This window comes from Ursus maritimus, unplaced genomic scaffold (assembly GCF_017311325.1).
Source record: "Ursus maritimus isolate PB19 unplaced genomic scaffold, ASM1731132v1 scaffold_26, whole genome shotgun sequence".
NCBI lineage: Eukaryota > Metazoa > Chordata > Mammalia > Carnivora > Ursidae > Ursus > Ursus maritimus.
The window spans coordinates 8,977,528-8,995,179 of NW_024425119.1; positions in this window are offsets into that span (position 1 = coordinate 8,977,528).

Here is a 17,652-nt window from a genome sequence, read left to right on the forward strand (position 1 = left end):
TCAATCCTAGAATGCCAGGACCATGACCTGAGCAGAAGGCAGACGCTTAACTACTGACCCACCCAAGTGCCCCAACACTAGCCTTTTGTCAACTCTTAGTTGCTGCTATCAGAGTAGGGATTCTGGTCTACTTTATGATGATCTGGTAAAGGGAAATTAGTTGGAATAGCTCTGGAGACCCAGGAAGTAAGAATGAAGTCTTTCCCACTAAGTATTGGCAAAATTCTAAAACACCCTCCAAGATTCCTATCTGTCAGTGTACATGCCCTACATAGCCCCCTCTCCTCTAATGGAGCCTTTGAATATGATGGGATATTATTCCTGTGATTAAGCTATGTTATATGAAACAGGTAAGAGGATTTTGCTGTTACAACTTAGGCCTCTAATCAGTTGACTTTAAGTTGATCAAAAGGTGGGTCCTTGGTGGGCCCTACCTAATTAGGTGAGCCAATTAAAAGAAGATCTGGAGGACAGGGACAGGAGAAACCAGATTTGAAACAGCAGAAACTCTTGTTGGCCTTGAAGAAACAAACTGCTATATGGAAAGGTCCATATGGCGGTCCATATGGCAAGGAACAGTGAGTGACCTCTAAGAGTCAAGCCTAAACTATCACCAGCAACTACTGAACTTGGAAAAGGAACCTGAGCCTCAGATGAGATTGCAGCTTAGGTAAGATCTGAGTAGACCTGTGTCCAGATTCCTGACCCATGAAAACTGTAAGATAATAAATATGTGTTGTTTCAAACCACAAAAACTTGTGGCAGTTTGTTACACAAAAATGGAAACCTAACACAAGTATCCTTATAGTAAAAATATTTATATAAAATATCAAATATATTTGATATTTTTATATATGTGTATTATACATTATAGAAATATATATTTTATACTATAAAATACAGTATATAGACTCTGGCAGATATGTGCTGCCTTGTCTGATGGGGTAACATAGCTTACAGGTTCACAGGCATAGGAGTCTAGTGTATTGAATAATCTATAGCATTATGTAATGGAGAGAATATTGGATTGAGAGACAGGAAATAGTATTGCATGCTGGTGCAGCCACTCACTGAGTAACCCTAGATAAATCAATTTGGGGCAGCTTCAGTTCCCAAGGAAGCAATTAGACTGGTTGGTGGTAATAGTTGTACAACAGTGTGAATATACTTAATGCCACTGAACTGTATACTAAAAATGGTTAAAGGGTGAACTTTATGTTGTGTATATTTTACCACAATTTTTTAAAATTAAATGCTTGGAACACAATTCTGCCATTAGTTTCTAAGGTGCTCATTTTACCACATCTCTATCAGCATTAAAAATCTGACAAACTTTTTTAAAAAGGATGATGATATTCTATAGTCGGTCTTCAGTGAATTCTAGTAGGATTATTAGACTTTTTTGCCCTTTGAAATTATGTTTTTGAGGCATTTCAAGCAGAGCTTAATATCAGATCCTCTTTCCACAGTTTGAGTCACTTTATTCCCATCTCAGCCCAATCTCTACATTAAATTCTGGTCTTTGGTAAAACACATTAAATATCTCTTGTTCAACAATAACACTTGGCATCAAATAACCTTTGTTATTGGCAAGACTCACTCTGATATTATATCACATTTTTGGTAATTGTATTTTTGTTTTGTTTCCTATGGCTGCCTGCCTATTTTTGTAACCTTCCTAATATCCTAAATGCTCTATGACTTTTATATAACAAATACTTAAAGTGTCTACTCTGTACTGTGCACTATTTTAGCGGCTTAGGTTAAAATAGGGAAAAACAAAAAAGTCTTGCCATTATTTACTTTTTAGTACAGCAGGGGAAACAGTAAATTATAAATGTGATTAAGCTGAAAGTGTTCCTATAATGTTTGAGGAGCAGCAGTGAGTATGGATGGACAGAGAGAGCAGTAGTAGGTCAGAGAGGTAATGAAGGGCCAGGTTAAATAGGGATTTAGGATAACTGTAGAGGCATTGTTTTAATTTGAGGGAAATTGAAAGGCATTGCACACTTTTTTTTTTTTAAAGATTTTATTTATTTGAGAGAGAAGAGAGCATGAGACGGGGTAGGGTCAGAGGGAGAAGCAGACTCCCCACTGAGCAGGAAGCCCAATCCAATGTAGGGGCTCCATCCTGGGACTCCGGGATCATGACTGGAGCCAAAGGCAGATGCTTATCCAACTGAGCCACCCAGGCACCCCTGCACTGCACACTTTTTAACAGAAAAGTAATATGATCTAATTTATATTTTAAAAGCTAAAAAAAAAAAAAAGACCTATTTTAGCTACACTGTTGATAATAGACTCTGGACAATCATAGGTAGAAACAGGGAGACTATGGAAGTAATATAGCGAAGAGGACTTCAACTTCTTGCCAAGATGGAGTAACAGACTAAATTTACCCTGCCATCTGAAACAACTAAAAAACAGGACATAATATGTAAAATAAATATTGAATATCAGCAGATGATAATGATTCCTTAGGGAAAAAAACTAAGGTGAGCCCTGTGATTGCTAGCATCCTACATGGGGAGTTTCTTCATCCCAGTGCAGGGGAAGGCAATCTAACAGCAGCCTAGTGGTCTTACTGAATTGAAGGAGTGGAGTTGAGAATTAGAGCACCAGCACAGCTGGAATTCCCAGAGCAGAGTACCAGAGGAAGGAGCTGCACAGAGTACAGAGGTTGCAGAGGGTCTCCCTGAGTGTCTGGATGAGTACTGTTCAGAACATGTGTACGAAGAAACTACCCAAGGACAGGAAAAGAACCACCTGAAATCACTAGTGGGAAGAGTTCCTGGGGCTCACAAGAGGCTTGGAATAGTATTCCCACAAGCCAGAGTGGAAAAACTAAGTAGATTATGGGGGGGAAAGTAGAGAACTCAGATGGGTATTGCTTCAGGAGTGGGAAAAAAAATTGCCCTAGACTAAAGGCTGCTCCATCACAGACAATAGATTGGGGCAGACAATAGATTAGCCAAAAGTCATTAAAGGGAAATGGTGAGGAATGAGATGACCAGATGGGCTTTGGAAACTCCAACATATTCCTGGGATCTAAGAGGCCACATGCATGAGTAGGGCTTTGTACATGCTAAGGAAAGACCTGACAAGGTCCTAAGCTCTCACTTCTGACTGGCCTTATGAGTACACACTAGCCCAAAATAAAGGCTAAGATAAAGTTGTAAACTGTTTGGATAAATGCAGAAGATGTGCTCCAACATGCACAAAGACCTCTCAGCAAAGACAGAGATTTACTCTTTTTAGGCACATAAGGAAATTTCTCTCCAATTATCAGCTGACCATTGAGCTAACCGAGTAGGGGCGTCCGTGGCTCTACACACACACACACACACACACACACACACACACACACACAATTACAGACTAAACAGCATCAGTCCAGAGTCACTGAACAAACAACTACAAGTAGCAACAATACACCCTGGGAGGGTGAAAGAATCTGATTTCCAGACTTGCTTAATTACATTGTTTGAAATGCCCCCATTTTCTTTCTCTCTCTTTTTTTTAAAGATTTATTTATTTGAGAGAGAGAGAGCATGCGCGTGCTTGCTCGAGCATGAGCTGAGGGAAAGGGCAGAGGGAGAGGGAGAAGCAAACTCCTCGCAGAGCTGGGAGCCCGACGCAGGGCTCGATCCCAGGACCCTGATATCATGACCTGAACCGAGGGCAGATGCTTAGCTTACTGAGCCATGAAAGTTCCTCATAAGATAAAAAGTATTAAAAGGGTCCAGATAAAATTTCTGGAGTTGAAATATACTATATCTGAAATGGAATAAGCACTAAAGGAGCTTTGAGGAGGAATAATAAAGAATCAGCAAACTCGAGGAAGGTCAATTTAAGATTATACAACATAAAATGGGGGTGGTGTGGAGCTATATATATATACACAAACAGTTTTTGTAAACTATTGACATGAAATTTTTATTAATCCAAGTTAGATTGCTATCAATTAAGATGTTAATAATAATCCACAGAGCAACCACTAAGAAAATAATTTAAAAATATATAGTAAAACAATAAGGAAATTAAAACAATACTGTAGAATCATCTATTTGACAGAAAAGAATGCAGTAATGGAAGAACCGAGGAATGGAAAAAAATATAGTAAATAGCAAAATGGCAGACATATATCCTCCTTTATCCTTTATTACATTAAATGTGAGCAGATTAAATTCTTAAACAGCAGAAATTGGCATATGGCTATATGAAAGGAAAAAAGAAACATCCAATTTTGTTATCATTTTAGATTCAAAGAAAAAGTAGGTTCACAGTAAAAGGATAGTAAAAGATATGCCATGAAATAGTTACCAAAAGAGAACTAGAGTACTGTACTAATATCAGGTAATATGGATTTTAAGACAAAAATTGTTACAAGGGAAGAAAAGGGCATAATGACAAAGGTTAGTCTGTCAAGAAGAAATAACAATTATAAATGCACTTAATAACAGAAACCCAAAAAGCATGAAGCAAAAAAATGGACAAAATCGAAGAGAGACAAAATACCCACTTTTGATAATGGATAGAACCAGGCAGAAGAGCAACAAGTAAGAAGACTTGAACAGCAGTAAAAACCAGTTACACTTAATAGACATCTGTGGAATACTTCAATACCCAACAGCAGCAAGAGACATTTTTTTCTCTAGCACATATAAAACATATTCCAGGATAGAACATATGCTATGCCATAAAAAAAGCCTCAATAAATTTGAAAGGATAGAGATTATACAAGTTATATTCTCTAACCACAATGGAAGAATTACAAACCAGTAACAGAAAGAAATTAGGGGAATTCACAGCTATGTGGAAATTAAACATCTAAAGAAGAAATCACAAAGAAATTGGAAAATAATTTGGGAAGAATAAAAATAAAGATACAATATACAGAAATTTATGGGATACAATGAAAGCAATGGTTAGAGGTAAATAAATACTGTAAACACCTACATTAAAAATGAAGAAAGAATGCATATAATTTACCTGACCTTCCTTGCACCTTAGGAACTAAGAAGAGAAGAGCAAACTAAATCCCCAGCAAGTGGAAGGAAGGAAATAATAAATACTAGAGAAGAAATTAATGAAATAGAGAATACAAAAACAATCAAGAAAATTAAAACAAAACAATGTTTGCTCTTTAAAATGAACAACAAAATTGACAGACCATTAGCTGAACTGACCAAGGTGGGGGTGTGGTGGAGAGAACACTCATTATTAAAATTATGAATGAAATAGGGAACATTACTGTTGACTTTACTGAGATAAAAAAGATTATTAGAGAATACCGTGAGCAACTATATGTCAACAAATTAGATAACCTGGAAAATAGACAAATTCCTAGAAAAATACAAACTATCAAAAACTGACTCAAGGTAATGTAGAAAATCTGAAACGGACACATAAAAAATAAAGACATCTAGTTAGTAATAATGTTTTTAAGATATTTCATTTATTCATTTGAGAGAGACAGGGAGAGAGAGAGAGCACAAGCCGCGGAGAGGGGCAGAGAAAAAGGGAGAAGCAGACTCCCTGAGGAGCAGGAAACCCCACTCCGGGCTCAATCCCAGGACCCTGAGATCATGTCCTGAGCTGAAGGCACCCGCTGAACTGACTGAGCCACCCAGGCATCCCCAGGAATAAAAATTTCTTACAAAGAAAAACCCTGCCCAGGTAGCTTACTGATAAATCCTACTAAATGTATAAAGAATTAACACCAATTCTTCATGAACTCTTCTAAAAAAATAGAAGAGTAAGGAATACTACTCAACTGAGTATATGAAGTAGTATTACCATGACACCAAAATTTGACAAAAACATCACAAAGAAAACCACAGATCAGTATTTCTTATGAATATAGATGAAAAAATCCTCACCAAATACTAGCAAAGTGAATGTAGCTTTATATAAAAAGGATTATATGCCATGGCAAAGTGAGATTTATCTTAGGAATGCAAAGTTAATTCACCATCCAGAAATCAATGTAAGAATGTAATATATCAATAGAATAAAAGTCAAAACCACACAAATATATCAACATGATTTGCAGAAAAATTACTTAACAAAATCTAATACCCTTACTTGATAAATAAATTAGGAATAGAAGGGAACTCCTTCAACAGGAGAAAGAACAACTGGCAAAGTTGAGCCAAATCAATGATCAATTAATATAATTCATCATATCCATTATATCAAAATATGATATCAATAGATGCAGAAAAGCCACTTGGCAAAATCCAATCCCCATTCTTGATTAAAATTTTTAAAAGCAAAAAAAACAAAAAAAACCCAAAAAAAACTTTAAACAAACTAGAAAGAGAAGGAAACTTCCTCAACTTGACAGAGAACATCTACACAAAAAACTTAGAGCTAAGTGAGAAATCATATGCTTTCCTCCTAAGACCAGAAACAGGGCACGGAGGTACTCTCTCACTTTGCATGTAACCGTAATTCATTTCTTGTTATTGCTGAGTAGCATTCCACGTATACTGTCAAACACTCCCTCTTCTACTTTCCGGAAAAGCTAGTGTAGAATTGCTATCATCCTTCTCTAAATATTTGTAGAATTCCCCAGGGAATCCATATGAGCTGAGAGTTTTCTTTGTGGGAGGATTTTTAAATATAAATTTGATTTCTTTAATGTATATTGGACTAGTTACATCATCTATTTTTTCTTGAAAGAGCTTTGTAATTTGTATCTTCAAAAAATTTCTTCATTTAGCTGCCAAATGTGTTGTCATAACATTGTTTATAATATTTTCTCGTTATCTTTTTTTTTTTTTAAGATTTTATTTGAGAGAGAGAGAGTGAGTGAGAGAGAGCCCAAGAGGAGGGAGGGTCAGAGGGAGAAGCAGACCATCTACTGAGCAGGGAGCCTGATCTTGGGACTCCGGGATCATGACCTGAGCCGAAGGCAGACGCTTAACCAACTGAGCCACCCAGGCGCCCTCCTCATTATCTCTTTGATGTCACTAGAATGTTTGTAGTATTTTGTATTTGCCTCCTTAGTTAACTTGGCCCAATCTTAAAGCTCCCCAGCTGGCAGGGAAGCAAGCATACTTAATCAAAATCTCTAAATCTCTTGGGGCGCCTGGGTGGCTCAGTCGTTAAGGGTCTGCCTTCCGCTCAGGGCGTGATCCCTGCATTCTGGGATCGAGCCCCACATCAGGCTCCTCCGCTATGAGCCTGCTTCTTCCTCTCCCACTCCCCCTGCTTGTGTTCCCTCTCTCACTGGCTGTCTCTCTCTCTCTGTCAAATAAATAAATAAAATCTTTAAAAAAAAAAATCTCGAAATCTCTCCTTAGAAAGTTTTCTCTGGGGGCGCCTGGGTGGCTCAGTCGTTAAGGGTGTGCCTTCAGCTCAGGGCGTGATTCCAGCGTTCTGGGATTGAGCCCCACATCAGGCTCCTCCGCTATGAGCCTGCTTCTTCCTCTCCCACTCTCCCTGCTTGTGTTCCCTCTCTCGCTGGCTGTCTCTGTCTCTGTCAAATAAATAAATAAAATCTTTAAAAAAAAAAAAAAAAAAAAGAAAGTTTTCTCTGAAGACATTTAAAAATTCTTAATTGTCCTTCAATTACATCTTAGGGGATTGTGTGTATCTGAAAGACTGGCAATCACTGGGGATAGTAGAGATGTAGGAGATATATAAAAAGATTGAATAAAATCAGTGAAATGAGAGGCACCTGGCTGGCTCAGTCAGTGGAGCGTGTGACTCTTTATGTCAGGATTGTGAGTTCAAGCCCCATATTGGTTGTAGAGATTACTTTTTAAAAAATCAGTGAAATGAAAAGAATCTGAATAAGTCGCTTAGGTCATCCTTCTGCCTTGAGTTAAGTTCATGTTTGAACAACCTGGGCAACTGACATTTTAGCTTAGTTTCTTAAAACTTCTTTCACAAAGATTCTGTTACCTCCCTTTAGCCTTCTAGCCCAAAGGTAACAATCTGTCTGAAAAGATGCTTCCTAATGTCTGTGCTCATGTGACTGTCCATTTCTGCTCATGCCTTTTAAAATAATTGCTTTGTCCTATTCTATCCTTTTCCCTTGGATGGGTCCTTTGTACTCTGATTCCACCTACTGGTTGGAGCCTGAAATAACAATGGATTTCACGATCAGTCCACTTCCTTTTACTGCTGTGAGTATGGAATTTGTTATTGATGGAAATAGGCATCTCTTCTAGGAACTTGGTGACATTCTTCGGATTTTAAACATCTTAATCTTAATCTTTAATCTTACCCCTTCAAATTCCCACCAAATCTGTCCAACGACCTTAAGAAAGCCAGACAGTATAGAAGGCATTTTTAGAAGGATGCTCTTGGAATTTTTATAGAATCCTGTTATGCCTCGTTGTTAGACAAGTGTCTGAAGATAAGTCTCTACTGTTAACTTTTCAGTTTTTTGAGAAGTAGAATAAATTCCATGCAAACGTCTAATTGATATTTGACAATAAATTAATGCTAAATTTATAATTAGAGATTTTTTTCTTTGTGGTTGCCCTAGGGATTACCATTAATATCTTCAATTATAATAATCTAGTTTGGATTAATTCCAATTTAATTTCAAGAGTATAAAAATTATGTTTTTATGTAGCTCTGCCCCCTACCATGCTGTTATTGTCAGAAATTGCATCTTATACATATATGCCCAACAACTTACATTTGTAGTTATCGCATTATGCAGTTATCTTTTAAATTAGACAGGGAAAAAAAGCATTACAAACAAGTAGTATATTTATACTCTATTTTTACATTTATCTACATAGTTACCTTTACTGGTGCTCTTTATTTTATTCATGAGGCTTTAAGGATGCCTGACTGGCTCAGTTAGTAGAGCATGTGACTCTTGATCTTGGGGTCATGAGTTCAAGCCCCACGTTGGGTGTAGAGCTTATTTAAAATGAAACAAAACCTGAGGGACATCTGGGTGGCTCCGCTGGTTGAGCACCTGCCTTTGGCCCAGGTCATGATCCCAGGGTCCTGGGATCGAGTCTCATATCGGGCTCCTTGCTTGGCAAGGAGCCTGCTTCTCCCTCTGCCTGCTGCTCCCCCTGCTTGTGCTCTCTGACAAATAAATTTAAAAAAAAAGGGGGGGAGGATTTAAGTTACTGTCTAAAGTCCTTTTATTTCAGCCTGAAGGATTCCCTATAGGTTTCTTGTAAGGCAGTCTGTTACTAAGGAAACCTTGAAGTTTTTGTTTATCTGGGAATGTCTTAATTTCTCCATTTTGGAAGATATTTTTGCTGGATATAGAATTCTGCAGTGATGGTTTTTTTCTTTCAGTGCTTTAAATATAGTACCCCTTTTGATCTACATGGTTTCTTTTTTGTTTTTAAAGACTTCGTTTAAGTAATCTCTACACCCAATGAGGGGTTCAAAGCTACAACCCTGAGATCAAGAGTTGCTCACTCTAGGGACTGAGCCAGATGCCTCTGATCTCCATGGTTTCTGAGTGATCAGCTGTTAATCTTGTGAAGGTTTCTTGTTCATGATGCGTTGTTCTTTCTTGCCACTTTCAAGATTCTCTCCTCTTTTCATAGTTTGTAATGCATCTGGGTGTGGATCTCCTTCGGTTTATTAACTTGGAGTTTGTTGCACTTAGTTGTGTAGATTAATGTTTTTTTAATCAAATTTGGGGAATTTTTGACAATTATTTCTTCAAATATTCTTTTCTGCTCCTTTCTCTCTCACCACGTCCAGTATGTTGGCATGCTTGATGTTCTCACAGGTCTCTAAGACTCTGTTTATTTTCTTTCATTCTTTTTCTGTCCTCATGCTGGATAATCTCAATTGACATATCTTTAAATGCAATGAATTTTTTTTTTTTACTTCCTGCTCAAATTTGGTGTTGAGCCCCTCTCATGAATTTTTCATTGCAGTTATTTTATTTTTCAACCCCAGAATTTCTGTTTCCATTTTATTTAATTTATTTTTTTAATAAGGATTTTATTTACTTATTTGCTGGCATGAGAGAGAGAGAACACAAGCAGGGGAGGGGGCAAAGGGAGAGGGAGAGGGAAATGCAGACCCCCTGCTGAGCAGGGAGCCTGATGCTGGGTTCCATCCTAGCACCCTGATATCAAAACCTGAGCTGAAGGCAGATGCTTAACCAACTGAGCCACCCAGGAGCCCCTCCCTCTATTTGGTTCCATTTTAAAATTGCTATCTCTTGGGGCACCTGGGTGGCTCGGTTAAGTGTCGCCCTTCGGCTCAGGTTATGGTCCCGGGGTTCTGGGATCAAGCCCCATGTGAGGCTCTTTGCTCAGTGGGGAGTCTGCTTCTCCCTCTGCCTCTGCCCCCTGCTTGTGCTCTCTCTCTCTCTCTCAAATAAATAAATAAATAAACAAATAAATAAATAAATATTTTAAGATAAATAAATAATAAAATAAAATTGTTATCTCTTTGATAGTCTCTATTTAGTGAAACATTGTTCTCATACTTTTTTACTTCTTTAGACATTGTTTTCTTTAGTTATTTAAATCTAATGAAAATAATTGATTTAAAGTCTTTGTCTAGTAAGTTCAGGAACTTCAGGGATTATTTCTATTGAGCTTTTTCCTGTGTATAAGTCAAACTTTCTTCCTTCTAATAATTTTTTGTTGAAAACTGAACATTTCAAATAATATAATGTGACATCTCTAGAAATCAGATTCTTTGGTCTCCTCAGGATTTATTATTGTTACTGCTTTTTTATCGGTTTTTGTTTGTCCAGTGACTTCTGAACTAATTTCATAAATTTTTTTTAAAGATTTTATTTATTTATTTGACACAGAGAGAGACAGCTGGGGAGAGAGGGAACACAAGCAGGGGGAGTGGGAGAGGAAGGAGCAGGCTCCCAGCGCAGAGCATGGAGCTCGGTGTGGGGCTGGATCCCAGGACCCTGGGATCACACCCTGAGCCAAAGGAAGATGCTTAACGATTGAGCCACCCAGGCGCCCCTCATAAATTTTTTCAATGTCCCTATGGATATCTCATTCCTCAGCATTTCTTTTTAAGCATTTTGGTTAGTCTATTATTTATGCCATCATCTTAGGCAGCTATAATGTTAAAACATTCAAAGCTCTTCCTCCATTTCCCTGAGGTATTTAGCAGTGGGCAAGTCTGTGTGAGGTTGCATAAAGAAAAGACTTTCTAGTAGTCTTCCAGGGAACCATTAGCAGACAGGTCAATAATGACATTTCTTTGGGAATGAGATTCTTTCAACATCCCCCGCCCCCCATTTTTAGAAATGCAGGCTGTTATTTTTCAAGGTTACTGTGGAACTGGGAAGTGGGGCGTGGGACTTAGGAAAGGAAATGCCACAAAGCTCATTGCTCTTACCAGGATTCATCTGTTTTTCTTAAATAAATGTTCTCTGGATTACTTCAAACCTTTGGTTGATTTCCAGGGTTCTAAAGCTGATCCTGACGATTTTGTTAGAATTTTTTGTTGTTACTTTTAGAGATTGTTACTACATGATTTTTGCTGAAATCATCCCAATTAGACCTTTTTGCTCTCATTTTATTTATTTATCACAGATCACAGGGTTTTGTTTGTTTGTTTTTTAAGATTTTTAATTTATTTGACAGAGAGAGACACAGCAAGAGAGGGAACACAAGCAGGGGGAGTGGGAGAGGGAGAAGCAGGCTCCGCGCTGAGCAGGGAGCCCGATGTGGGGCTCGATCCTAGGACCCTGGGATCAAGGCAGATGCTTAACGACTGAGCCACCCAGGCACCCCTGCTCTCTTTTTAAAAATTTATTCAGGGGCACCCGTGTGGCTCAGTCGGTTAAGCATTTTACTCTTTTTTTTCTTTAAAGATTTTATTTATTTATTTGACAGAGAGAGAGACAGCCAGTGAGAGAGGGAACACAGGCAGGGGGAGTGGGAGAGGAAGAAGCAGGCTCCCAGCAGAGGAGCCCAATGTGGGGCTCGATGAGCCTAAGGCAGACGCTTAATGACTGAGCCACCCAGGCACCCCTAAGCATTTTACTCTTGATTGCAGCTCAGGTCATAATCTCAGGATCACGAGATCTATGCCCAGCATGGAGCCTGCTTAAGATTCTCTTTCTCCCTCTCCCTTTGCCCCTCCCACCTCTCTAAAAAAATGAATTAACAATAATTTTTTTAAATAAGTAAATATTCATTCATATTTATTAAATGCCTAGCACAGACAGACACTGTTCTAAGTGGACTGAGGGTATAGCATCATGGTTCAGTTGCTGTCTGAGTCTGGGTGTGGTTGGGTGGCAACTTCATTCGTCCTGATGCATTCATATTTGAACTTTGACACAGCATATTGTTTACTCAAATGGATTTGAAGAAGAAATAGTGAGGCCTATAATTAGTAGAGAAGGGTGGCAAAGACACAGGCAAGCAAGGAGTGGCCCTAACTCCAGCAGGTTCATCCCTTCCTCTTCCCCAAATTGTAACTTGATTTGCTTAGCTCCTGACTCTCCAGTGGTAGAGTCTCTAATCAGCAGTCCTGGAATGTGATGGAAATAGGCCGCTGTCTTCTGGCCTCTTCTGGAATGAGAACAGAAAGCTGGCTTGCTCAGAATACCATCCCCTATGGGGTAGTATTCAAGATATCTTGTAAGAGATTACCAAACAAGGTGTGCCAGTAGCTTTTTGGAGAATAAAGTATTGAAAGAAAATGTCAGCAGGTGAAAGACCAAAGACTATTTGTGAAAAAGTAGAAATAATCTGGACTTGAACAAATAACATCATTGAGTAGAATGATAAGGAACAAAATATAAGATATATCTATATCTATATCTATATCTATATCTATATCTATAATATATATATATTTTAAAAGATTTTATTTATTTATTTGAGAGAGAGTGAGAGAGATAATAGAGGGAAAAGGAGAAGCAGACTTGCCACTGAACGAAGAGCCCAATTTGGGGCTTGATCCCATGACCCCAAGATCATGACCTGAGCCAAAGGCAAATGCTTAACTGACTGAGTCACCCAGGTACCCCTATAAAATATATTTTTAAAAGCATCAAGAAAGCTGGGATAATACAAATAAAGAAGAATTCCAAGCACACCAGAACAATTTTTTTTTCCTTAGCTTTATTGATGAGTGCTTATCACCAGTAAGTTTTTGGTGTAGATGAATTGGAAATTTATGAGTATCCCTGAATAACTATTATATACATTATATAACTATAATATAGTTAACTTAGTTATGCCTAATATAATATATAGCACAAGATAATAACCTATTAGGATAAGGTGATAACAATAGGATAATATATAATTTATATGATTTTTATTCCAAAAATACTTTTATTATTTACAGTAAAGGTCCATATGCAAAAACCCTTCCAGGTGATATATTACGATGTTTATTCAGGCTAAAACCCTCAAGTCAGGATTCTGATATCCAGAACAAAACTAAGTAGGCTAACTCTTTACAAAATAACTATTAATATGGCTGTTTCCTCTGTATGTGTCATGTGATGTGCCAGCAATAGGATTTTATGCAGTTTTGGAAATTATTAGACTCTGGACATTTTTCCCCACCAACTTCCAGGCAGATTATCAGACTGATAACTGCATTAAATAGATTTTTAAAAGATATTTTATTTATTTATTTGAGAGAGAGAGAGAGCACAAGTGGTTGGGAGGGAGAGTGGGAGGGGAGCCCAATGCGGGGCTCGATCCCAGGACCCCAGGATCATGACCTGAACCTAAGGCAGACACAACACCAACTGAGCCACCCAGGGGCCCCCATTAAAGAGGTTTTAAAATGGATCAGAAGAGATAAAAATATTTGACTGAAAGGGTAGTAAAGTGAAGTAAACAACTCCTAATGGAAGGTCAGCTAGCCTCCCACAGAGGGATTGGCATTACTGGAGCTGGAAGATTTTCCTTATACAGAATGCAGAAACAGGGTGATGGGACAAAGGAGAGACAAGACTGGCCAAAATCAAGCTTATATCATGTTCTTACTACATGCCAATGTTATGGGCAAACTATATTCCGGGGGGCCTCAGGGAGGTCAGGCTCTGGAGTTTATCTCAAAAGCAGTTTGATTCAAATTTAGAACAGACACGGAGAGGTTTCCTGATTCTAACTCAAAACAGCTTCCAGTTAGATCAGTAAATATAATTGATAGGGAAGTGTTTGGACTAAACTAGTGTAAATATAATACTTAACTAGTGACGCATGTTTGAAATTTCTTCCCTGCCACCAGCTTTATCGAGATGTAATCCACGAATAACATTGTGTTAGTTTAAGGCATACAACACGATGATTTGCCATATGTGTATGTTGTGGAATGTATCCACATCAGGGTTAGGTATTACATGTATCTCTTCATAGAATTATAATTTGTGTGTGTGGTGAGAACATTTAAGATCTACTTAATCTTTGCAAATTTCCAGTATACAATTCAGTATTGTTAACTACAATCACCATGCTGTACATTTGAATCCCTGAACTTATTATAACTGAAAGTTTGTATATGTTGACCACATCTCCCCATACCTCCCTCTCTCAGCCCCTGGCAACCACCATCCTACTATGTTTTTATGAGTTCAAGTTTTTTAGATTCCACATGTAAATGAGATCATACAGTGTTTGTCCTTCTCTGACTTATTTCACCTAGCATAAGGCTCTCAAGTTTCATCCATAATGTGGCGAATGGTAGGATTTCCTTCTTTTTTATGGTCGAATAGTATTCCTGTGTGTGTGTGTGTGTGTGTGTGTGTGTGTGTGTGTGTGTGTAGACATATCACATTTTCTTTATTTATCCATTGACAAACACTTAAATGGCTTCCATGTCTTGGCAATTGTGAATAATGCTGCAATGAACATGGGGATGCAGCTATATCTTCAATATAGCAATTTCATTTCCTTTGGATATTTGCCCCAAACTGAAATTGCTGGGTCATATATGGTCATTCTATTTTTAATTCTTGAGGAACCTCTATACTATTTCTCATAGTGGCTGCCCCAGTTTACATCCCACTAACAGTGCACAAGACCTGCTGTTTCTCTTCATCTGCACCAACATTTGCTATCTTTTTTCTTTTTAATTATAGCCATTCTAACAGGTGTGAGGTGCTACCTCACTGTGGTTTGATTTTCATTTTAATACAGTTGACATACAGTGTTGTTAGTTTCAGATACATACACAGTGATTCAACATCCCCATATACTATGTATGCTATGCTCACCACAAGTACAGCTGCCATCTGTTACCACACAAGGCTATTACAATATCATCAACTATATTTCAAATGCTGTGTCTTTTGTTCCCATGACTTATTCATTCCATACCTGGAAGCCTGTACCTCCCACTCCCCTTCACCCATTTTGTTCATTCCCTTACCCTCCTTTCCTCTGGCAACCATCAGTTTATTCTGTGTATTTACAGGTCTGATTCTGCTTTTTGTTGTTTATCCTTTTGTTTTATTTTTTAGATTTATATATGAGTGAAATCCTATGGTACTTGCCTTTCTCAGTCTGACTTATCTTACTTAGCATAATACCCTCTAGGTCCATCCATGTTGTTGCAAATGGCAAGATCTCATCCTTTCTTTATGGCCGTGTAATATTGAAGTGCACCCATGCACACGTGTGTGTATATGTGTATGTACACACACACCACATCATTTTATCCATTCATTTGTCTATCAGTGGATTCTTAGGTTGCTTCCATATTTTAGCTACTGTAAATAATGCTGCAATAAACATAGGGGTACATGTATTTTCTTGAATTAGTGTTTCTGTTTTCTTTGGGTAAATAGTAGTAGGATTATTGGATCAGATGGTACTTCTATTTTTAACTTTTTGAGGAACTTCATGCTGCTTTCCACCATGGCTCTACCAATTTACATTCTTGTCAACAGCGTGTGAGGGTTCCTTTTTCTCTACATCTTTACCAACCCTTACTATTTCTTGTGTTTTTGATTGTAGTCATTCTGGCAAGTGTGAGATATCTCATTGTGGTTTTGATTTGCATTTCCCTGATGACTAGTGATGTTGAGCAACTTTTCAGGTACCTGTTGGTCATTTGTACGTCTTCTTTGGAAAAATGTCTTTTTAGATCTTCTGCCAATTTTGTTTTTTGGTTTGTTTTTTTTTTAAAGATTTTATTTATCTATCTGACAGAGAGAGAGAGAACACAAGCAGGGGGAGCAGGAGAGGGAGAAGAACAGTCCCACTAAGAAGGGAGCCTGATGTGGGACTGGTCAATCCCAGGATCCTGGGATCATGACCCAAGGCAAAGATAGACGCTTAACCTACTGAGCCATGCAGGCGCCCCTCTTCTGCCCATTTAAAAACTGGATTATTTGCTTTTTTTTTTTTTTTTTTTACTACTGAGTTGTACAAGTTCCTTATGTATTTTGGATGTTAACTCTTTATCAGATAGATGGTTTGCAAATATTTTCTCTCATTCCATTCGTTGCTTTTTCATTTTGTTGATGATTTCTTTTGCTGTGTAGAAGCTTTTTCGTGTGAAATACTTGTTTATTTTTGTTTTTGTTGCTTGTGCTTTGGGCATGATGTTTTGTTGCTGGGGTGCCTGGGTGGCTCAGTCAGTTAAGGGACCAATTCTTAGTTTTGGCTCAGGTAATGATCTCAGGGTCATGAGATCAAGCCCTGTGTCAGGCTCCAAGTTCATTAGGGAGTCTGCTTGAGATTCTCTTCCTCTCCCTCTGCCCTTCCCCCCTGCCTGTGCTCTCTCTCTCTCAAATAAATAAGTAAAATCTTCAAAAAATATAATTATTTATTTTAGAGAAGGAGAGGGAGAACCAAGCCCTCCATATGACCTGAGCTGAAGGCAGATGCTTAACTGACTGAGCTGCCCAGGCGCCCCTAAAATAAATAAATCTTAAAAAAAAAAAAAATCATTGCCAAGACCAATGTCAAGGAGCTTGTTTCTTATGTTTTCTTCTAAGAATTTAACATTTCAGGTCTTACATTTACATCCTTAGTCCATTTTAGGTTAATTTTTTTGAGATAGGGATCTCTGGCTATGGCCTTATACTCTTCTCTCATTTGGGACAAATTCCTCTGTCTTCTCATCTTGTCTAAGTCTCTGTGTCTGTTTCTGTATACTTGGAAAGTCACCTATGTCTCCTGCTCTTTATGAAGGAGAGGTCCTGTAGTACCCTGCAGTATAGCTTCCCCTGGTTCCCCAGGGTTTGGTGCTTCTGGGAGTGTCTCCAATGTGTGATGCGTGTGCTCTGCTGTTGTGTCCTGGCTGCTTTATCCTTCAGGCCAGTTGTCTGCAGTGGCTCTTTACCTGTTGTGGTCAGTGTTTGGCCCCTGGCCTGAATGTGGCTTGTTTTAACTAGGTGTGCTCTGGTCTGCTTGCAAAGTGAGACCTGTTGCTGCTGCCATGGAACCAAGTCCTTACAAAACTCCTGGGTCTGGAGATGTGGTGTTGGCAGGCGTTTGAACCAGTCTTCTGGGGGAGGGGGCCATCGTGCTGGGACTGAGGCAGGTGTGACAGGGAAGGGCAGTTCTTTGGAGTGCAGGGGACAGGGCTTGGTGTAAGCAAGTTGGGGAGATAGTGAGTGTCAATGACGTGCTGGTTCCCACAGATGGCTCTGTGTTTATGCTGAAGTGCAGGGGAGGGGAATGGCACCTGCCAGTTCCTTTTTTCCAGGAGGGGTCTCTTTGTGAATGCTGTCTCTCTGGGATGTGCTCT